Source organism: Tupaia chinensis, unplaced genomic scaffold, assembly GCF_000334495.1.
Source record: "Tupaia chinensis unplaced genomic scaffold, TupChi_1.0 Scaffold000184_1, whole genome shotgun sequence".
Taxonomy (NCBI): domain Eukaryota; kingdom Metazoa; phylum Chordata; class Mammalia; order Scandentia; family Tupaiidae; genus Tupaia; species Tupaia belangeri.
The window spans coordinates 3,816,189-3,840,823 of record NW_006159659.1 but is presented as its reverse complement, the minus strand read 5'-3'; the positions used below and the strand labels follow the sequence as shown (position 1 = coordinate 3,840,823).

The window sequence follows — 24,635 nt, the reverse complement described above, 5'->3', positions numbered from 1 at the left end:
ACCTTTCTTCTTCTAGTTGTTGAAGCAGGGAACTCAGCTCCTCCCTCAGCACCACGCTGAGCCTCTTCTGGGTTCTGTAATCTTTGGTAAAGTGCAGGAGATTGAAAGACTCTCTTTCTCGCCTGGCATGGTCTAAGGACAACTCAATCCTTGCATGCTCCTTGTGAGTAGCACTGAGCCTATCAGAAAGATGGCATTTCTCTTCCACACACGCAGCCAGTGTCTCTGCAAGCTGCTTCTCTCTTCTCAGATAAATTCGCCTTCTCAGACATTGAACAAGCCTGAACATAAATAAGAGGACAGCCAGGAAACAGAGGAGCAAGGGACACTCCAGCGCCTCCCTCTGGAGGTTGTAGAGTGAGCCTTGGAGTCAGGTCACTGGGCAACAGCTCCTTCACCACCTCATCCAGCTTTCCAAATAGCATAAGTCCAAGCTCCACAGAGGACTGTAGCCCCTCCATGGCTCTGTAACCACCATGGGGCTCTGCCCAGTTACCGTGGACCCAGCGAGGACAAAAAGTGCCAGGGAGCACCCCAACATTCCACCTGGAACCCAGCCAGCAACTGGCATTCTGGATTGGTCAATTGTGTGGTTTGCAGTGGGGGAAGACTTGGACAGTCAAATAAGTTAATGTTCATTTTCTTGATTGTGTTATTGACTTCACAAATAGATACAAATATCAGAATTTATCAAATTTTATTCTTTTTTTTTAAAGAGGTTTTTGCTATAGGGTGCATGTGCTCACCAGAAAGACAGAGAGAGACAGAGAGACAGAAAGTGAGAGGTCACCCCCCCCCAGGGAGTATGGCCACATGCAATCCCTTCTCCCCTATTCTCCTCTCAGAATCTTGGGCACACATACAAAGACTTGTGCAGCGTGAGTTTAGGCCACCAGGCCTGAGACTCAAACTGTGGTCAACTACATGGGAGTCCAGTGACATAGCAATTATGCCAACTGCTGGTCCCTCAAATTTTATTCTTTAAATGTGTGCGGGTTATTGTACGTCAACCATACCTCAATATGGCTGTCTTGAAAGGATTCTTTAGGTTCAGAAGTGGAGGAAGAACAGATGTTTGATTTGCTTTGGTTCAGAGGAGAGATAGCTTACCTGTTACCTGATGATCTATCCCACATTGTGAGCTTTCTTAATTTGTATTTGAAATAAAATTCTACAGAGTCAAAAAATTGGCTTACATGAGCAAAATAGCAGGAGCACACGAGATCCATAAGAGACTCAGTGATTCATACTAGGTGTGAATTTCCTTGGTTAGATTGTTTTGTTTTGTTTTCCTCTAATGTGTACTTTACCATGATCTGAGAGGGTTCTGTTATGGGGATGATTGTGTAGATCATTTTGGCGATATGAAACATTCAGGACAAAGAGGAAGTCTGAGCTGGAGTTTGGTTAGGATGTTAGAAAAATGCTGGTGTCCTGGGAAGTAGTAGAGAAGGAAGATGAAGATATTTTAAAGAGAGCTTATCAAAGCAAATGTTCCATGACATATTATAGGTACCAGATAAATATTTACTTTTTAGATGAATGGACAAATGAATGAATATTGTCTAGGGCTGTCCTGGAATAAATGAAAGATGAGAAGATGCTTTTTATTTTTCATTTCTAGGATAGCAGTTTCATGGACAAATATGTCTCTCTGTTGTGCATATGCATCAGTCAGCCACAGATCATGGGCACATACATGATGCCTTGCCTACTCAGGGAGGTCTCTAGGTGCAAATTAGAACCTCTCCATGTGGACCAGGCTTGTAGAGCACTGTATTTCACCACTGTTCCTCTGTATCATCCCCTCTATGGCAAATATATTTTAATTTCCAGACATTTGACTAACAAAACATTACTTGAAAACCAACCTAATTATAAACTAGAGACTATGACCTATTTATAATAATAAACATTTATTGTGCTATGTTCTATGACCTATACCTTGCATAATCATGGAGGTCTAGCCATAAGAAAGCTTACTCTTCTTAAGTGTTAAGAGACAGCCACCTAAGCAGAATACAGAAGCCAAGAATACAGAAGCCAACCTGGATTCTTGCTGAATTAACCTTTCAACTGAGTTTAAGAAAAGAGAAGAGATCATATGGGTTGAACTGCATGGAAAAAAACTGTATTGAGCTGGGTGTTAAAGTATGATTTCTGGGGCCAGCAGGTGGTGTAGTGGTTAAGGCACTAGACTCCCATGTGGTTGGCCACATTTTGAGTCCTGGACCTGGTGGCTTGAAACTCATGCTGGGCACATGTGTGTGCATGCCCAAAATCCTGAGAGAATAGATCATGTTGTGTCCCTCCTGGATGAGGGGGGTGATTCCTCACTTTCTGTCTCTCTGGCGAGCACACATGTCCTATAGAAAAAAATCTCTCCAAAACAAAACAAAAACAAAACCACAAAAATAAAATTTATGATGTATGACTTACAGTTGGGTTAGCAAATGAGAAGGAGGGCATTCCAGGAACAAAGATGTAAGGAAAGCAGTCCAGCCTGAGTTTAGGGGTGCATGTTTGCAAAGGCTTAGTAGATAGACATGGTCCAAATTTATAAGGACATGGAAAGCCAGGCAGAAGAGTTTAGATTTAATCCAGTAGACAATTGAGAGCCTGTATATAATGCATTCATCTGCAAATAACACAAAAGTGACTTGAACAAATAAGATTTTCTTTTACTCACATATCTGATGCCACCAGGGAACTAGTCCTGAGAATGTTGGCTTCTGTATTCATGCTTATCACCTTATAGTCATAAAGGTGCTACAGCTTCAGGCATCATTTTTACATTCATATTGGTGTTCCTAGTCAGCTTTATTTCCACCCCTGTCCCATTCTAAAGGGAATGAAAACTTTCCAAAGAGCTTTTGTCAGACTTCTGATGTTTGGTGTGACAGAACTGGGACATATGCTTTCCCCTAGGGTAAGGAGGCTAGGAAAAGAAGTACTGGGCTTCCCAGCCTCTCTGAGATATCATGGGAGAAAGGAGTTAGTAATGGCTGTTGGGTTGTATGATAAACATGTGCTACAGTAGTTGTTTTATAGTTCTTGAGCAAGAATTGGCATGTAGAAAACATACATCCTATCCAAACTTGTTTCTAGAAAAGACTTAGAGAAAAGGACAGTTGGGATGACTTAGATTATTATTCAGCAAATATTCAATAACTTCTCCCTGCCACTATGGGCATACATACTTCCACTTCACTGAGGTTGGGCTTGGCCATATTATTGGCTTTAAGCAGTTGAATGTGAGTAAAAATGACAGTGTACTAGTTCAGAATCTAGACTTTAAGAAGACTCTCATGTTTCTTCTTTGCTGTGCTTCTACTACTACCCTGAAAACAATATACCTCCACAATGGCTCACAAGCCCTAGTAGAATAAAAGATCCATGAAGCAGAGCTATCTCAGATGTCTTGTGGACTACAGATTCAGGTAGAACTAGCCTAGCTGACCTACAGACCTAGAAAGAAAGAAGAAAATCGGTTATTGTTCTGTTGTACTAAACAATAGAACTCCTAGTTACATAGCAGTAGTGATAGTTACAGTGGTCCTTACATCAAAGTGATCTCCCTAAGGCATTCTGTTATTATTCAAAACTCAAAATAATACTGATATAGGGCATTTGTATTGTGTTTGCACATAAATGACAATTGATATAGTTTTTGCTGGTAGAAAGGTAAAATAAACATCATTACCATTACTTACCTCAGTTCTAGAGTGGAATATTGAGTATTAGGGCCAGTAGATGGTATAGTGGTTAAGACACTGGACTCCCAAGTGGTGGACCACAGTTCAAGTCCTATGGACTTGGCAGCTTGAAACTCACATCGGGCACATGTGTGTATGTGTCCAAAATCCCAAGAGAAAAATGGAGGAGAAGGGATTACAGCATGGACATCACCCTTGGGGGATGATTTCTTGTTTTCTGTTTCTCTCTCTCTCTCCAGTGAACACATGCACCCTATAGCAAACAAACAAACAAAATCCTCAAAAACAAAAAAAAGGAAGAAAGAAAAAATGGGTGTCAGTGAGGTACAGTGATCTCTTTTAGCTCACATGGCCGATGTGGGGAGATCATCACTCTTTTTTGGCTCAAAGACTTTTTCTACTATACTAATTACTCTTGTAGCATCCTATACAGGTAAACATCTGTAGCATAGCTCATAGCTACAAAGATGTTTACTTTAGTTCATAATGTATTTTCATGTCATAGCACTATGCCTGGAACATAGTAGGCATATGCTTAATGAATGAATCAATGAATGAATGAAAAATGACCCAAGAAATCTTTATGTACAATAGATAGAGGGCAAAAATTTTCCCCACCTTTTCAGATATAAAGTGAGTAGACATGTCCTTTATCAAATCCTGCATAGTTTATGAATCAAAATCCATTCTATTTTATCAGGGATAAACCTCAGCAAGCTGGCTCCCATACATGCTCCCATACATGTACCTTTACCACAGTTTTTTGGGAGAAAAAAGGTTACATATGTCAGAATATTAGGGGAAGTCACAAGGAAAGTCTGATTAGCATGGAATGCTACATGTGCTTGGTGACCTATCCTTTATCATTCAAATTATGAGTATCGCTGTAATGTCCAGGTAGACAGTAATAATAGGATCTTGGTAGTTGTGCCCTGGAAGACTTCTGAATCATGTACATGGGCCTATTTATGTAACAGCCAATAGTGGGATGAGAAAGAGAATGAAGACAGGCAAAGTGGGAATAGAATAAAAGGTTAAAAAATAGAAAGTGGGGCCAGCAGGTGGCATGGTGGTTACTTTGTCTAGGAGGGTGTGATTTATCACTTTATGTCTCTATCTCTCTAGTGAGTGCAAGTGCCCTATAGCAAAATAAAAAAATCTTTAAAAAATGAAATTATTTTCCTTTTGCTCAAAGCAGGTGACAGAAGTAGTGTATTGTCCCAAGGAAAGACTTTAAATCAGAAACATTGGCATTGAGTGTTGTGTCAATCATGATTTAAGTGCTTCAACAAGTTGCTTATTTTCTCTGGACTCAGTGTCCCCATCTATCAAATGGGAACATTAATAAATTCTACTTCATAGAGTCGTTTTGAAGGTCAAACTCAGTAGCTTACATGAAAACACACAGTAATGTGCTCCAAAATTATAATAACCATTTTTTCTTCTGGTCCCAAATGTACTTTTCAGGTGAAAGAGGGGGGAAAAATAAAAACTAAAGATTTAATTGGTGTTTTGCCTTAAAGGGCCATATATATCTGTAATTAAAATTAAATTTCTTCCAATCATACAAAAGCTATTTTTATTTTGTCTTTCCATTTCGGTTTAAAATTTTATTCTTTTTTGCCCTAATACTAGATTGCAAGGAGAGGATGAGCTTGCTTCATTCTTTACTATTTACATGATTGGTGACATTGTTATTGCCTGCTTCAAACAGAGGTCACTTATTCAGTTTGCCTTTTGTTAGCTTTACAAGTTCCCAGATTTAGCTCTTTTAGCTAGTTCCATAGCATCAATAGGGTATAGCATTTTTTTTTTTTTGGAGAGTTTTTCACTGTAGGGCGCGTGCACTCGCCAGACAGACAGAGAGAGACATAGAGACAGAAAGCGAGAAATCACCCCCCAGGGGGGATGGTCACGCCGCAATCCCTTCTCCTCCATTCTCCTCTCGGGATCTTGGGCACGCACGCACACGCGCCCGGCGTGAGTTTTAAGCCACCGGGTCTGGGACACGAACCGCGGTCGACTACGTGGGAATCCAGCGACATAGCCATTACGCTAACTGCTGGTTCTCAATAGGGTATAGCATTTTAATGGTCAAATCAAGCAAAAAATGGTTTAATCACAGATAATGTGTTGTGGTAAAAAAATTTTTAAAAGTCTGTCAGTCCTACACTTTTCTTATTTTTGGCATGAATTTTTGGTGCAATGTTAGTTTTGGAAATATTTTTGAAAATGTTGCATTGGCTTTTTTTGGTAGTCAGTCTTAAATTTACTTTGTCTATAAAGTGATGAAGCATAAGTCAGGTGGTAATGATGAAATGTACTTCCCTGACTAATGCAATCAACTCATAAATCCAAGAAACTCATTCAAGAAAATGCACTGTATCTGAGCCCCCTCTACTTGGCCAGTGGGACGTTTCCTTGGCCTTTCTTTTCAAGGACCAAAATAAAATAGAATAAAACTTATTCATGTGGGCAAAACAAAATATTTTGTGTTAAAAGTCTGCCTGATTAGATCTCTCAGTATAATATAACACCCCTGAAGTGACAATTTCAGAGGAAAGAATTATATTTTTTTACTAACAAACTTTTTCCCCCAAATTAAAACAGTATCTTATTTTTAGAGAGTAAAATGTAAATCCAAAGTACATTTTATTGTTCAAGTGGATCTGGAAAGACCTAAATATGAAGTGCATTTCATTGTTCAAGTAGATGTGGAAAGGCTGCCAAATCTATCATTACAAATCTCAGAGATTTCATAAGAATTGAAAAAAAATACAACCAAACCCTTGCCCCCTTTTAAACATAAGTCACCATGCCTAGCACACTTGCTGGAATCCAATAGACATCCCATACATATTCCAGGACCTTGTACTGATAGCCTATCCTCAGGTGGATTTGGTTGTTCCTCCCCCACTGCTCCTATAACTTCTATACTCTCCATTGTGATACCTCAGTAGTATAAGGATTTAATTATATTTACATATCCTTGCCCCCTTTTAAACATAAGTCACCATGCCTAGCACACTTGCTGGAATCCAATAGACATCCCATACATATTCCAGGACCTTGTACTGATAGCCTATCCTCAGGTGGATTTGGTTGTTCCTCCCCCACTGCTCCTATAACTTCTATACTCTCCATTGTGATACCTCAGTAGTATAAGGATTTAATTATATTTACATATCTCTTGTCTTCTCTCTCTCTCCTCTCTCCCCATCTCCCTCTATTTCACCAGGCTAGCACCTTTTCTTTGGAGGCCACAAATGGGCTTTGTTCATCAGTATTTCCACCAAAACTTCATGCATGGTCAGCACATAGTAGACATCTAGTATTTGAATTAGGTTTGTTGAATGGACGAACGCATCTCAAGGAGTTTTGAAGCCCCCTTGCTCTTTTTTTTTTAGAGGTTTTTGCTATAGGGCGCGTGTGCTCACCAGACAGACAGAGAGAGACAGATAGACAGAAAGCGAGAAATCACCCCCCAGGGGGGATGGTCACACCACAATCCCTTCTCCTCCATTCTCCTCTGGGGATCTTGGGCACGCACACACACGCACCCGGCGTGAGTTTTTTAAGCCACTGGTTCCGGGATGCGAACCGCGGTCGACTACGTGGGAGTCCAGCGACATAGCCATTACGCTAACTGCTGGTCCCAAGCCCCCTTGCTCTTCATTGGATTCTTCTAATTTCCTTACCTTCTCCTAATTTTCTTTCTAGCATTTGGAAACAAAAACTTGGTAAGAAGGAAAAGGTTCAAAGAATCAGTCATTTGTCTTACCACCCCTTACACAAGTTTTCTTCTCTTTACCATCCACCAAAGAAAGGTAGGAGACAGAGTGGGATTCCAGCTGTCGAAGAGAGATACTTGTGACTTTTGTCCTCCAATGGGGACCACGTATGAGTTGGACAAGGATCCAAATATAAAACTAGAAATTCCTTAGATTCTTAGCAAAGTTATTTTTTTCCCCTCCTTTCAAGTTCTTTTCTATCAAAAAATGCCCTCCAAGTGTTGCAGAAAACCAGATGCAGAGGAAGGGAAAGCAGCCCTGGGAGAGATTACGCCAGCAGGCCAGAGGTGTTAACATTCAAAATCTCCAGCTCTGACTGGGGGTTGAACATGGTCTTTTATAGGGGAATTGGGGAACAGGAGGTCTTGGGGTGGGGCTTGGGCTCAGATCCTGCCCTACACAGCGCCAAAGGGAGGAGTCAGGGAAGCAGGAAATCTAATCCATTGAAGGTACTAATCCATTCAAGGTACTAATCTACCCAAGGTTTTCAGGTTACCCTGTAGCTCCAGGGAGGTACAGTAAGTTTGCTGGAGGGCAGAAACCTTAGACAGCTATCAGCCCTGAGTTATTAGTCATTAGGAATTTAACAGTTTATAATGGAGACGCTCCTCCAAGATGGAGTCACTCCTCCAAGATGGAGTCTTGCCTGTTTCACGAGATCATAATAAAATGATTTAAGAATTGTTTATGTCACTGTTCCTTGATTACTGTAGTCAAGAGTCCATTTTATGTTATTTCAACATGATGTTACTTGGTTTACTCAGTCGCATACCTAAAAGGGTCTTTGATTAAGCACATGATTCAGAGAGTATTACTTCATTCACTTAGTACACAAATGACCCTCATAGCACCACCTGAAGTACTTATTCAAAAGAAAATCTAACACAGCTTTGCAGAAAAAGAAACATTTTTACCCAAATTGCTTGTATTGTCTATTTTCCAGTCATTTTTATTTATTTATTTATTCTTGTACTGCAGTATAGTTTACAGAAGGTGAATGCAGTGCTTTTCTACATGTTTTCAAGGCTTTTTTTAGTTCAAATGACAATTCATTTGTTATTTTTATGGTAAGCTAGGGAATGTGGTGTTGATAGCAGCTGTTACCCTCTGTTCTTGTAGTTGCACTACAGATTCATCAGGGATCACCTACCCTGTTTACCCTCAAGCCCACAGTTGGAGAAAACTGCTTTTATTGTTACAACTATTCAGCTGCAATTAACAGGGCACCTGAGATTTTGCAAACTATTAAGTCCATTAGTTGGTGCAATGTTAGTGACTATGAATAAAAGTTGCTTCTGTCCTTTTAATTACTTAAATTCAACTTATCCTAAAACAGGATTGATTGGGCTCTTTCCAAATTTTCTGTCCTTGAAGAGTCCCTGTGACCTTACCTTGAAGAATGTCCAGGGTTTTACTTAATGTCCTGGGTTTTACTTGGGTGTTTAACAATACCTATCACGTTCAAAAAATTGTATTTACTACATTTATTTTAGGATTATTCTACATTCTGTTTTTTTCCTATAGACTTTTGATACCTATTTACAAGACTCTATGGTAGAAAGCATTGAAATAGTGGGGGACAGAATGAAGGTCTTTGATTAAGAAGGTATGTGGTTATCTATTGTCACAGTAATACTATATAACACACCTCTTAGGTGGCTTACAATATATTGGGTTGTTGGAAAAGTCATGACATACGTACCCAATTCATTCCTGTAGCTGACAGGGATAAGGCTTACTCCTGTGCCTGAAGTCAGCTGCCAGTTACCAGACAGCTTTCTTTTTTGGGGGGAGAGGTTTTTGCTTTAGGGCGCATGTTCTCACCAGAAACAGAGAGAGAGAGAGAGAGAGAGAGAGAGGCAGAAAGCGAGAAATCACCCCCCAGGGGGGATGGCCATGTCACAATCCCTTCTCCTCCATTCTCTCAGGAGCTTGGGCACGCATTCCCAAGTGCCTGGCCTGAGTTTAAGCCACTGGGTCTGGGACTTGAACTGCAGTTGACTACATGGGAGTCCAGTGACATAGCCATTACGCCAACTGCAGACAGCTTTCTTGATATTGTCTGATTTTGCTTAGATATACTGGGTGTGTAGCTGTCAGCTGACTTAAGGGGGCCTTGCCTGGGAAGACCTGAGTGCCTCAGTGCAGATCCATGTGTCTTTCATTCCCCAGCACGCTATCCCAGAAATGTTTCCATAGCAGTAGTTAAAGGAAGGGGCAAACAAGTCTTCTCATGCAAGCACTTGTCAAGCACCTGCTCACATCACATTTGCTCGTATCCCATTGAGTGAGTCCAAGGTCATAGAGGATTGACACTGAAAAGTTACATGGCAGAAGGTGTAGAAATGGGGGTAAGGTTGAAGAATGGGAGCTACTTTTGCAATGAATCGACTATAGAATCCTCCATTCTAAGCCTGTACAAAGCCCATTTCTGCTTTCCATGGATTGTGCACATTTTCTTCCTTGCCTTCTTCCTCACAGGTTTAAATAGCTTGCTCTCTTCTTTTGATCTTGGGCTCATTTTCCTCACCTGTTCTTTGTCTTTCTTTTCTAACCTCCCCTCTTTCAATCTTTACCTCCTTTTCCCCTTACCCTCTCGTCTTCCTATCCACGGAGAAACAAAAAACAAACCAAAAATCTCATGTTCATAGATAGTTGTTTGAAAGGAGTATTTTTTTTTAAGTCCCTGGAGCTCTCATTACTGATTAACTCCTCAGAAAAGGAAATGCTGAAACCTCTATTTCTCTAGAAACTTAACAATGTGGGTGGTTCTGGTGTGGGCAGGAATAGAGTCAGACTTAAGTTGTCCTGAAAGAAAAAAATCAAAACCAAAAAACTCCATGAACCAAACACAGAAACAAAACCTAAATAGATTTCCCAATGTGTTTTTGAAGTATTCTCCCAAATTTACCAACTGGAAATTTGAACTGGGCTATTCTTTTTAATTAAGGGTTTAGAATAGACGTGGATGCAGGTGGTATTTTGGTTGGTAGTATGTGGTGATAATCATTGTTGCCATAGCTACCCGAAAAAGTGTTCAACGGAATATCACTTCATGTTGGAACTTCAAATAAAGGCTGTAAAAGTTCTATGCTCCTCATATAGATTTAATTTAAAGGAAAAAAAATCTTCTATATTCAGGCTGGAATCTGTTTCTTAATCTGTCCCTGAAAATATGGCTCAGTGTTCAAAACAGGTCAATTTAGGGGTAAGTAAATTTTGTTAATAGATTTAAATTGAGTTCACCTAGCTCCTTCCACAGACTTGGCTTGTATTATACTAATGGTATAACAACTTAACAAAGTGGAATATATTAAGGTGATTTATTATGGTAAACATTTAATGAGAGTTTGTGCTTCTGTTGGGTTTCAGGGAAAATATCTCTGTTATTATATAATGTTCATGCAATGTGCCAATCCTTGATTTAAAAAAAATGCATCTGTAAAAGTCTCACATACAGTAACACATATTCCAAGAGGGCTCAAAGGCATTTACTCAAAATCCGCTTCTATTAATCTACCTTGGGACATCCTGGGCTGGGTTCCATGTGGTTAATTCAATATGAAATAGCAACTCTGCTTCTCATAACGTATCATATATTATGTTTAAGACAGTGGAGAGTTTGATATTATTTCCCAGCCCTCTGACCTAAACCTACTTTTATGCAAATTATACTTATTTTTCTTTTCTACCTACCTGTTTGTTTCAATGGATCATTTCTCTATCAATTAGATTCTGTGAGTCCAAATTTCCTTATCTGTAAAAGCAAGGCTATAATACCTCCTTCCCATTATTGTTGTGAGGATTGAAGGTCAGTATTAATGAAAACAATCGATAAATTCTTAAGCAACATACAAATATCACGTCTTATTATAAGCATGAATGTTATGGTAAGCATTGGGAGAACTGATTTCCCCTGTCTTAGTCTATTATGTTGTTGTAACAAAATACCTGAAACTGGATGACTTATAAAGAAAAGATGTTTATTTGGCTTATAATTTTGGTGACTACAAAGTCCAAGAGCATGAAGCAGAGAAGTGGAAAGGTCAGGAGGTGTGTGTGAAAAGAACCCTGTGAGCAACCAGTTTGATTTTTATAAAATTCGTTCTGTTTGGGCCGAGCAGGTGTTGTGGTGGTTAAGGCGCTGTACTTCCACATAGCCATAGTTCAAGTCCTGGACCTGGTGGCTTGCTTTCTCACTTTCTCTCTCTCCCTCTCTGACGAGTGTATGTGCCCTGTAGCTAATTTAAAAAACTAATAATGATGAATAAAATTGAATAAGTCTTAAAAAAATAAACCTTAAAGAAATTTGGTCAATAACATGACTCCTTGGCGAGGGCATAATTATTGTACAATAATAAAATATAGTGAGGTCTTGATTTGTTTTCCATTTCCATGGCACGTATTTCAAGGTTTTTGTAGGTGGATGTCACCAACAAGACTTAATTTAAACATTTTATAAGCCTGTTCTAAATTCTAGGGACAGGAAGATTTGAAGATGCTTGACTAAAAATCTGAGCTGCACTATCAGAGGAATTTTAAAATAAGGGGCTGGACATGGAATCATGATTCCATGACCCTTGTGAAATTATGAAATCCTATCAGTTGGTTTAATTGCTCACATTAGCCTCAAAAATGAGCTGCATGGCATGGAGTTATTTACCTTGAAATTAAAGTGAGTTTAAAATAATTTTGCTTTGGGAGGTTCTTTTTTGAATTAATTAATTAATTATTCTCAGCACAAATACACTGTATATTAGTCCAATCAAAGATATTACCATATTCATTATCATCAACAATTTTCCATTTTTGTATCCCCTTAAATGTTTTGTTTCTTTTTTGCCCTTTGGTTCCATTCTTAGAAATTTTGAGTTCTCTTCAGAACCAAAGTCATTACCAAAATGGGAGTTGAGATTATTTGTCTGGAGACAGCAACAAGACTTGATGCTGGGCTAGTGACCAATGGAATTTGAGGTGATTTGCTATGTCTACCAATGAATGACTGCAGTGTTCGTGCTGTAGCTGGGAAAGTCCCTGTTCAAGAAAAGCAAACAGAACTTATTCAACTGATGTACACAGATGGTTATATCATTCCCTAGAGAAGACAGTTCTAGTTCCTAGGTGACTGGTAGAAGAAAACAAAAGCTTTATATTTTGACTTAACTTTATTTACAATTATAGAATTACTATCATTTATATGTTAAAAAAACTTGTGAAGTTGTGACAGCAGATTCATGAGAAGGGTCGGGAAATGAATCATTTTTGCTGTTGTGGTGGTCTAGCATAGCTTGAGAGATTTTAAAAGGTATCTGAACAATGTACTTTATATATAATGTTCAAGGTAGGTTAACATAGATCTGCTTTCAAAATTGTAGCCATACATTGGGCATGTGTGGGTATTAAAATTTAAATCACTTAAGATAAAAAAGTCACTTCCTCAGTCACATTAGTTGTATTTTTTTCTGTAGGGTGCATGAACTCACTGGGGGGGTGTGAGAAAGGCAACCCTTTCACATCCTCATGGGGACGGCCATACCACAATCTCTTCTCCTCCATTTGCCTCTTGGAATTTTAAGCACATATGTACACTTGGCTGGTGTGTTTTTCAAGCTGCCAGATCCAGGACTTGAACCTCAGTCAGCCATATGGGATCCAGCCCTCTTAACCAGCATGCCACCAGCTGGCCCACATGTTAGTTGTATTTTAGGTGCTCAGTGTCCACATGTGATTAGTAGCTACTGAGTTGAGCATTGCAGAATCAAAACATTTCTGTCATCACAGAAAGGGCTATCATATAGTACCAGTAGAAAGAAAGATAGGAATATATATATATATATATATAGCTAGAAGGGGTGCGCGCTCGTCACACAGAAAGAGAGACAGAGAGACAGAAAGCGAGAAATCACCCCCCCAGGGGGGATGGCCACACCGCAATCCCTTCTCCTCCATTCTCCTCTCGGGATCTTGTGCACGCACGCACATGCGCCCGGCGTGAGTTTAAGCCCCAGGGTCCAGGACGCAAACCGCAGTCAACTACATGGGAGTCCAGCGACATAGGCATTACGCTAACTGCTGGTCCCGGGAATATTTTTTCACATTAATCAAGATGTGAGTTATCCTAGAAAAATTATTAAGGGGCTTTAGTATTTTATGTCCTTACAAAGAAATATAAAATATTCCATTTGCCTGCTTTAAAATTAAGAAGGTGAATTCTAAAATTTAATTGAATAGCTACAACAAATTGTAGCTATATTTTTCAATTATGGTAACACGCAGAGGGGAGGAGACTGGGGACACTAAAAGAGGTACACAGGCCAACTCAGGCATCTATAAGCCCCTGCGTGTGCACACACACACACAGACATACGGGGAAGATGAGGACGCATCAACATGGAGTTTCTTAGATGGAAAGGTAGAGGGCAGGAGGAGGGGAATGAGAGGCAGAAGAATCAGAGGAAAAGACAAGGAGACTTTCATCAGCTCTAAGGTGAATGTTCACTAAATGTCAGTGCTCACTGATGATGGGTGTTAGCACCTTTTATCTTCTGCCCTATGACTTATTGATGGGCCTCCCATCCCAGCATCTGAAATGCTCTACAGTCAGCTCCTTGAAGCAGATATTTTCAACCTGGTCCACAGAGAACTTGAGTGGCAGTTTTCAGGGAGTAGTTTTTAGACATTGCAGCATCAGTATGACTGAGAACCTGTTAGGGATGCAAATTATCAGCCCTATCCACCAAGACTAATAAAATCATAGAGTCTGGGGCTTGTGTTTTAAAAAGCCCTCCAGGGGATTTTCATGCACTTTCAAGTGTGAAAACTACTGTTGCAGAGTTATGAGTGAATATGGGAGGGTCTATAAGCTCCCTGAAATGTTATGCAAGTTTTGTATGGAGAGAGGATTCTAGTTTTCATCAAGTTCTCAAAAAATATGTGATCCTACTATCCACCCCCCCCCATTTAAAAACTCTCTTGCATTCTGAATTATGAGTAGAGCCCTATGCCAAAGTAAAGCATCATCTTTAATGTTTTGTGTTTTAGCTGTAGTGACTGGCCCAGCATTCTCTGAGAGGTCAGATGAAATCAAACAGAAAGCCAGCACAGGTTGAGTCTGACCTTCTACCCTTCTTTTTAGAAATTTGACCTGATTTCCATTCTCTAAAAATTGATTTTAGAGTCTGGTGATAAAGAGGTTACAGTACAGAATTAAGATGTGCGGGTACCCGATTTAGGGATTAGTATAGGGCAGCCTTTTAAATAAGGACAAATCTTTCCTTGCCTTGTATCCTACCACAAGGAGACAGAGGCATTTGAAGGATCTAAATGAGAATTTCAGTCTTCTCCACCTGGCATATCGAAGTACTTGCCTTGGGTGGATGGGGATTTTCTAGGTGTAATTAGTTAACATCTATTAAGCAAGGCTATTTATTAACCACTGCATCCTGTGGAACCTTAATACACTGTAATTGATGATGACAGCAGAGGCAGCATCCTTTTCAGTTGGTGCAGTCTCTGGTAGGCTGCAGTTCGATTGACTCCGTGGTGGTTTGAAGCTTATGGGAGTTTTTGTGCTTGGGGATATAATGCCTAATAGAGATTTTTCAGAGTTTTCAATTTGGAGAGCAATTGGGTACACTCTGGTGGTTCAAGCGGCTGTTGTAATGGTGACTTATCCTGTTCAACATTAATCCCAGCCCTGTAGAACTTTCAGATCTTCAAAGAAGTACTTAATCATTATGTATGGTATTAGCACTGGCTGAAAGTAAGGACAGTGTTCTGCATGTGAACAAGTATCTAGAGAGATTATTACCAAGAAGAAGAAATGATTTTATTTTCTTTTTCCCCAATCCATATAGTATTATAATAGTTAACACATGTCCAGAACCATTTTAGTAGGTTATACTTACTGATTGTTCATTGTATGCCAAACATTGTGCTCAGTACTGTACATTTTCTTATTAAATCTCATACCAGTCCCCTAAATTAGAGACATTGTTATTCTCAGCTTATTAATGAAGACACTGATTTTAGAGAGGTTTAGTAACTTTAACACTGACACACAGTATATTTTTTAGTATAGGCTGATAGGTGTAATAAACAATCCCAATATGGATATGATTTTATTTTTTAAATTTTAATTTAAATTTTTATAAAGCAAACATTACAGAACATATTATTTTCAACAGAGAGCTTTACATTCTTTTGTCTGTTAAATGTTTTTTTCCTTTTGCTCCTCCTACCCACACTCTGCCACCCACTCCCCTTCCTTATAGTTTCTAGTATCTACTCTTGTGATTTTAAATTTTCTTTCTTGTTCACATCCAGTCCCATGTGGATTACTGGAGTAGAGGAATAAGAGAAATAGAGTTCTGCCCCATGCAACCATTCAAGTTTGCCTTTTTCCCTTTTGTAATTTCACCCTCCTCTGAGTCCTCATGGTCTTCTCTTCATAAGTGACAGACGGAAGGAACATGGAGAATTACACTTGGGAGGTTTTTGATAGGCCAGGTTTGGAAATGGCACAGATCACTTCTATTTCAGAACTCAGGAATGTAGTTTAGATGTGTTGATCATTAGGAAGAGGAGAGCAAGGAGATTATTGAGCACCAGCAGGTTGAAGGCAGCAGAGTTGGGACCCAAATTTTCTGAGGCCCTGTTCATGGTGGAAGCAGAACTGACATTTGACCTTGCCTCCCTTGTGAATAAGTTTGTACACTGTGTTTTTCAGTTGGGCAGAAAAGTTATTTTGTACCCTATAGTAAACCAAAAATAATGTCACCCTGTATGATGCCGATGTCTAAAGAAATGGCACAACTTTTGTGAATTTGATAATAACATGAAAATGTTGCTGTTTTTCTGCTATGAACAGGCTAATGACAATTTAAAAAATTCTATTATACAGACACACACATGTGCACACACATTTTTCAAATAATTCCTTTGGAAGTCTGACTCCCTTATATTTTGTTGCAAGGAAACTTATTTCTAAATGCTTTTGTCTTTGAATGTTTTCTTTTATTGTCATCATGTCAGTTCTAACTTTTAAACTTATTTCTTCTTTTCATAAATTTCCCAAGTATTTCAATCCATACAATTGTTGTATGTCTTATTCATAAATTTCCCAAGTATTTCAATCCATATATTTGTTGTATGTCTAAAGAGTTCAGCACAAAACAAATTATTTTCAAGTTAAATCCATTTTTAATGCAGTGGAGGAGCTTGATGTTTAAAGAAAAGCTCCTCTTCATATTTTCCTCAGCTGAGCAAATGGCACCAGAACTTTAATCAAGTGAATAATTTCTACATAATTTGTGCACTATTATGAATAACAGAGATTTCACATTCAAAGGCCTTCATGGGTCATGCAGGTATGAAATAGGTGAAGTGGCAATGTATAAAGCAATAGGGAGTGATAGACTGTCCATAACTAGAAAGCACATGTCCACCTAAAAGTGTCCACAATTGAAATGATTAAAATTACTGTTCTGGTAAGACAGATGTTTGTATAGACCAAATTAAGCCCATACACTCATATATAATATAGTATGATATGATTTTAAACCATTTTCTAAAGCCAAAATACATATTTATAAGATATAATAACCTCAACTATCAATAGGATGATAAAATTACTACTGAAAAAAAAATCTAGTTATGGGTTTTCCACCACCCTTTTATAATCAAGATCTAGTTTATGGTGACTATCCATGCTTCTTTCTTTAAAATTTTATTGATAGTATGTGTCTTTTCTAACATTTAATTTTTTAAAAAATGTTTAAAGCATTTAGAGTCTGGGGCCAGGTACACTCATTATTTTAAACTTTACTTTTTATCACAGGAACTAATCTATTCTTATAATACTTTCCTACATATTGGGTGGAGTAGTTGGCCTCCTATGGTTGGAGCACAGTTGAATCACATATAGTCATAATATTCAAACACTTTTTAAAAACTTTAAAAAATGAGCAATTTTATGTGATTCATGTAGTGAAGTATCTAGCATCCACAGAAAAAAAATGTAAAATACACACTATTCTCTGTGCCCAGGATTCAACTGGCTTAAAATTTGTTTTTCCAAATTAAAGAAAGAAATAGACTGAATTTTAGCACACAGATCTACTTGGGAAAAAAAGGATATATCACTGTTTTCTTCTACTCTGGAATTTTGTTAATTGAAGAAACATTTTCATAGTCAAGAACAAGGTCACTTAAGCCTGGATTATATAACATGAACTATTGCATCATCCGGAAAGTCATGACGTACTTTTGCATAGACAATTACATCATGACTTCCCCGATCACCTAATAATTGATTTGGAAAATGCCTCTTTCTCTATTCTAATGACAGAAGATAGCCTCATGTACTTTTAATTAGGGGAAGTTTGCAATCCACCTTTATGGCATTGCCACAGTTGGGAAAACTTGTATCCTAATGGCAGAACATTCTTTGAGACTTAGTGGGCACAACAGTATTCTCCATTAGGTAAGTCTGCCATTACATCAGCAAATTCCTAATTGAGAAGTGGAGATACTGGTGCCACATACCCTGATCATAGTGGTGGACCGCATACAGTGACAGAGCATGGAAAATGAAATGAAAAAAATATTTAAGGGCTAATATGGTCTGTAATGTTCTTTGGAAAGCTGTGGATAGGAAGAACACAAAACATTGTCAATTGGAATAAATTGATGGTTTTAATACTACCTGCCTTAAAATATGTATGAGTCTGGTTGTGGAAAGTCCCTTAACTCCAACAGGGGCATTCCAATCTGCTGCTATTGGGCTGTGTTGAAAACACATAAATTTGCATGGGTAGTGGAACTGATCAATGCTCTAAAAAAAAAAAATTGAAGTAGAGTTCATATACACATACCCCATGGATTTGGATTTCTAAATGCATGACAATCAGGTCCATTCTAGTTTGTGGCAAAACAAAGGGACGACAAATCAGTGATACTTAGCATTCTGAATTGGATGCTTCCTGGAAGGTCAGATTTTGAGAAACAGCTATTAGCATGTTACAGGTCATGAGTATCTGTGGGAAAGAATGCTAAAGGTATGCCATAACCTTTCAGTTGGATATTTCTATTCTAGGTTAGGCAGTGTAAATCTTGTCCTCACACAAGATTGCCCATGCCTAGATAGCATCTACAGTCAAGAAAAAAAAAATGGTACTTAGAGGAATTGGCCAAGTCAGTCACCACAGAAGTTTGTGCCCGCCAGGGAAGTGCCAGATAGTATGTAAATGAAGGTGCATCAAAGTCCTCCAAGTTTTATATAGCTCCCCAGATGACGTTGGCTCTAGAAAACAGGAGCAGGCATAGTTTTCTGGTAGGACAGCCAGATATTCTTATAGTGCATGCTGTTGGAAGGCAGTAGTCACTTACCTAGTAATTTAATGCCCCTGATAAATGGAAAGAGAAAGAAATCAGCTCAGTGGACAGAGGTAAGTATTATAAATCATTTATATGAAAAAGCCAGTTAATAGAAAAATATGACATCATGATCTATAGATATTTGGGCTTTCCCATTGGGTTTTATAGAATGACTAGAGCCTGGAAAACCCAAGGATGAATTATTAGAAGAAACTTTTTATCGGGGCAAGGACTATGACAAAACCATAAATCGTAACTGGCATGCTGAACTTGTAATCTAACAAGTTATTATACTCAGTTTCAAACTAAGTACCCTTTTGACTCACAGGAATGCTCATGTGTTCCTTTTTACCCAACAGATCATTAACAATTAGGATAGAAAGGATGGGCCATGCTGTTGCTCTGGGTTCAGGATCACATGGTTCTAATACAAAAAAAATGAATTAGTTGTGTGACTAGAATGTATCCTGCATGGTAATAGTCATGATCCAATGTGAAGAAACCATCGTATGACTATATATTGACTTGAGATGAATAGAATTGGCTGGTAAATCACCTAAGTACTATGTGGTTAGTGGTAGGGTCTAACCACAATAGGCATCAAATGAAAAATTCTAGCTCATATGCAACTGTGGAAACTCTGAAGCCCATTGGCACCATGTTTCCATTCTCTTTGCATATTCCCTTTGTCCAACAACAATTTCTTAACTTCTCTGTCTTGCTCTGTGCCTCAAGGAGACTGGCCTTTTTTTTTTTATTTTTTTATTTTTGCCATAGGGTGTGTGCACTTACCAGAGAGACTGAGAGAGGGAAAGTGAGAAATCACTTCCTTAAGGGATGACCCACACTGCAGTCCCTTCTCCTACATCCTGTTCTTGGGATTTGGGGTATGCATGCATGTGCACCTGGCATAAGTTTCAGGCTGCCAGGTCTGGGACTTGATCCATGGTTGACTATGTAGGAGTCCAGTACCTTAACCACCACACCACTTGCTGGCCCAAGACTGATCCGTTTGAACTGAACTACCCATCCTCCCTTGCTGGTTGTCTTTTGCCAAAGAGTGGCCTCCTACAGGAGGTTGGAGGGTGGGAGGAGAAAATGGTCTAGCCTAGCTAATTTGCTTATTTGAAATATGTGAAGAGTACATGTGTATATTTAGGCCTTATTTTAGTGAAACAGTTCATTTGTTAAGAGAGATGCAGGCAGTATTGCTCTGAATGCTTCTTCCTAATGGCCTCCATGGCATACTGTGATATTAACACAGTAACACTCTTAAGTGAAATGCATTCAGAAACCCTGTGGCTTTTCATATCTACAATGGCACACATATATAATTCCTCAGGGTTTTCATATTTGCCTGGGCATAGTTAACAAGAATTAAGACTGGTAGTGCATGGCTTACAGCTGAGACAATTTTATCATTCATTCATAAACTCAACAAGGATTTATGAAGGTCCTTCTATGAACAAGATACTGCACTAGGTATGATGGGAAAAGCAGAGATGGATAAGATAAATTCTTGCCCTTGCAGAATGGTGATCCATTGTAATAGAGGTGGGGGATTGTGCTTGGGAAGAGGTCAAAGTCCACAGACATTATAATACAGCAGTCTTATATGCCTACAACTAGAATAAAATGATAGAATTCAGAAAGAAGTTTTAAAAAATGACAGGACTTATAAGGATGGAAAAATAACCAAATAGGAGGGAGCAGGAAGAAATGTACTTAGGCAGTTATAGTTTATCTGGGCCTTGAAAGGCTAGTTGGAGCCTGAAAAGGTATAGATTGGTGAGGGGGAGAGAACATTCCAGACTTGTAGTGTTTTACATAGCTCCTCAGTGGATCCTAGTGGGATTAAGCCTTGGTTGCCCACTGCAGTGACCAGCTTGATTATATACCTTTGTATTGACTCTTTTTCTATTTTACTCTTCTCTGTTCCCCTTCCTTGCTGCCTAGGATCATGTCCTCAAATGAATGACCTGCCTTGGCTTGCTTTCTGGGAAGCATTTGAGGGGATGCCGAGGCTAAAACAAATTGTATATGTCTTTTCCACTAGCATATTTCAAATATATCTGAATTTACTTTGTAACTAAGACTTTTGATTTACAAATTTACCTTTCTACTAAGACAAGATCTTTCAGTAGGATTATTAAGAATGACAAATGAGGGATCAGCAGATGGTGTAATAACCATTACATCACTGGACTCCCACATAGTTGACCATGGTTTGAATCCCAGATCCGACAGCTTAAAACTCATGCCAGGCATGGGTGTGTATGTGCCCAGGATCCTGAGAGGAGAATAGAGGAGAAGGGATTATGGCATGGCCATCCCCCCACCCTCGAAAGGTGTTTCTTGCTTTCTGTCTCTCTGGTGAGCACACGCATCTTATAGCAAAAATCTCTCTCTCAAAAAACCCTGAAACAAAAAAAGAATGACAAATGAAGCTAAAGTCAAAGCAAATTATATGATGATTATTACCTGAAAGAATACTCTTAGTTTAGAGATTGGTGAATCTCAAAATTGTCTGCACACTGGAATTATTTGAGGAGCTTCTGAACTTACTGAGATTGTGATTTAAGTGGTCTGGGGTATGGCCTGAGTGTTGAAAATTTTAAATATTCCCTAGATGATTCTTTGTGCCATCAAGTTTGGGATCACTGGTCTAGATCAGGATTTTGGCAAACTATGGCTTGTGGGTCAAATCTCATCCATTTTCTGCCTTTTTCTTGTGTATAGGCAACAAGTTAAGAATGTTTCATTTTTACAATTCTAAATGGTCAAAAACAAATCCAAGAAAAAATATCATTTTGTGACAATTTTCTGTAATCAGTGACCCTACAGAGTTGTAGTTCCTGGGGAAGAGGACAATATGTCCACAGAATTGTATGGTCAGTGCATTTGATATGCATGAGAACATTAGATCAGATATTTAGTGTTAAAGATGAGTAAAAACCTACCCACATGTGCCTGCTCCATATCCATGCTTTCTCTTAGCAATAAATAAATAAATAAATAAATAAGTAAATAATTGGTATAATAAAATAACTTTTGAAAAGCTAAAGAAGAGGAAGAAAATTTCCAGCATGTTTCTTTTTAGGTAGTACTGTGGGTGCGTGAGTAGTTTTAGTTTCAACAGAATCAGAATGCATATGTCTCCATGACGCAAGCTTTAATGTGATTTTTTTCCTTTTTAGCTTTTCCCAGAGGTGGTAAAGATGGGAGGGGGAGTGGATGGGTAGTCTTTAGAAAGCTAAATTTGTAAAGGCTTATATTAATTGTTTCCTCTCATTTGTGTGAAAGAATTACAGGAACAGGCACACAATGTGTTTGGCCTTGAGTTGTATAGAGAATGAAGTCACCCAAACTGGATGACAAAGGCTAACAACAGTGTTATCAGTGATTAAATAAACTCATCTACTTAATCAGTAGTGTAGACTAAGTGGATTCCATTATTGTTTTGAAGCTGCTGGAAGCCAGTGCTTACTGCTAGACTGGTTCAGAACCTCTTCTTTACTCCATGCCACCATTCTTTCTACTTATATTACTACTTAGGAGAAATCTAGAAATAAAGATACAGTCCAACTACAATCAAATAATTACCTATTTTATTTTTAATATATAACCGTAGGGCTATTTGGATGTGATGTCTGCTTGTGCTAGAGTTCATATGCAAACACTAAAAGGCAAAGAGCCTTAAGAATTTGGTCACAGTAGAATGTCAAAGGAAAGAGTAAAGAGAAAAGTCTTTCCATTGTACAGCCAAGTAGACAGCACACATCTCAGATGTTTCATTATTTTAATTCCGAAGTTCTTGTGTCCTTACTACTAAATAAAGTACATTGGGTCCAAATTTAGTGATTGAAGACGGAATAATGAGCACATAACAGAACATTTATCTATAAATAAATGACCGGCAATGGTTGATATGATAAAACTTGTAGGTTCAATTTTTATTATTATTATTATTATTTTGGCTAGAGGGCTCATGCACTCTCCGGAAACAGAGAAGGAGAAAGTATCCCACAGGGGCATGATCATGCTGCAATCCCTTCACCTTCTTTTCTCCACTCTGTTGGGATTTTGAACTCACATCCATCTACAGTTGCTTGATGTGTTTTTCAAGCTGCCAGGGCCAGGACTTAAACAGCATGGTCAGTCATGTGGGATTCTGCTCCCTTAAACATGAGCCCATGGTGCTTGTCCACAAATACGATGTTTAAAAACCTAATTAGGGGCTGAGGTGGCATGATGGTTAAGGGTGCTGGATTCCCACATGGCAGACCGTGCTTTGAATCCTGGACCTGGAGGTTTGTTTTATCACTTTCTCTCTCTCCCTCTCTCTCTGTGTGTTTGTGTCTCTTTCTGGAAATATTAAAGTAATGATAATAAATAAAGTAATTCTTAAAAATAACCAAATTAAATGTACAAATTATTCCCTTGGGGATGCCATAATATCTGACTTTGATACCACAGTCTGTCTAGTAAGCTTCCTTAACTTCAGGGAAGAGTAACTGGCTAAATACAATCGAGTTTTCAATTTTGAATTTATTTTCCTTTTCTGAAAAAGATGAATGCTTCAGTTGAATTTCCCCTTTCTCTTGTGTTTGACTTGGCTTCCTGTTCGCATGATCACTCTGATGATAGGCTTGTATGTTGCTTCCTTTTTAAACTCCCTGGCCCACACTGTGATTGGCTGAAATATATACGTAATTTTTCTTCTAAAGAACAGCAGGGACATACTACAAGATGCAAGGAATGTGAAGAGTCTGCCCTGTGGAGCTCTTATCCTTGCATAATCAACCTTCTTTCACAGGCCTTTGGATACTAATCCATGCCACATGGGGCCCAGGGACCTAATCTGTTTTCTCGCTTAATCCGTGATACCTTGTTCTTCTACCACTACACCATATTCCTTCCTTTACTGTGGATGGGTCTCAGATAATGACAATAATGGATACTGTAATGCTTAACTCAGATTCTCCTTCTAGAATTGAGGCCCTAATTCCCTAGTTGGTGGGGCTGGAGTTCTTTGACAGTTTTTATCTTAATTCCTCCCTAGGCATTGCCCTTGGCTGAAGAACATTGCCTCACCCAAAATTTTGTTCCTTCCCTAGCAGTAGCCTTCATCCCTTGATTTAGTGGTAAACATAGAGGTACAAAGATTTGGCCTCCTTTCCTTGATTCTGGATGTCCCAAAGGGCCATTTTAGTTCCAATGTACCCCCATGGGATTGCCTGAGGCCTGTGTTGTGACTGCATAACAGTTTTATTTCTTTGCCCAGTTTGAATCCTTTTACCTCCTCACTAGTGATTTTCCTAAGAGCATTCCCCAGTGAAAGTCATATACAAATCTCTGTCTCAAAGTCTTCAGGGGAACATGACCTAAGACATATACACATGTCTTTTTCCTACATAGTAGATACTATTTGCTCTTCAGTAAGGGGCTAGTATTGTTTTTGTGTCTCATTTTTCTTTTTCTTTTCTTCTTCTTTTTTTTTTTTTTTTGTAAGTTGAGAAACTGAGTTTGCTGAGGTTGTCACCAGATGAGTCAAATCAAATTCTGTGTTCCTATCTACCCTGCTACATTGATTGCTTACATGTGTTATGAAAAAATTTGTGATTTTTTCCAAATAATGAAATAGATACATATCCACCAGCTAAATTTGATGACTATTATTTTGGCATCCTTTTGTCAAATCTCTTTTTTATTTAAAGAAATTTTTTAGAGAATTAAATATTCCTTCTAATCT

The 24,635-nt window shown here is 38.7% G+C and overlaps 1 pseudogene; it reads left to right on the top strand.

Moving 5' to 3' along the window:
* Positions 1-476: 476 nt before the first annotated feature.
* The window catches only part of LOC102484711 (40S ribosomal protein SA-like), a 148,888-nt pseudogene continuing 124,729 nt past the window's right edge, over positions 477-24,635 (top strand).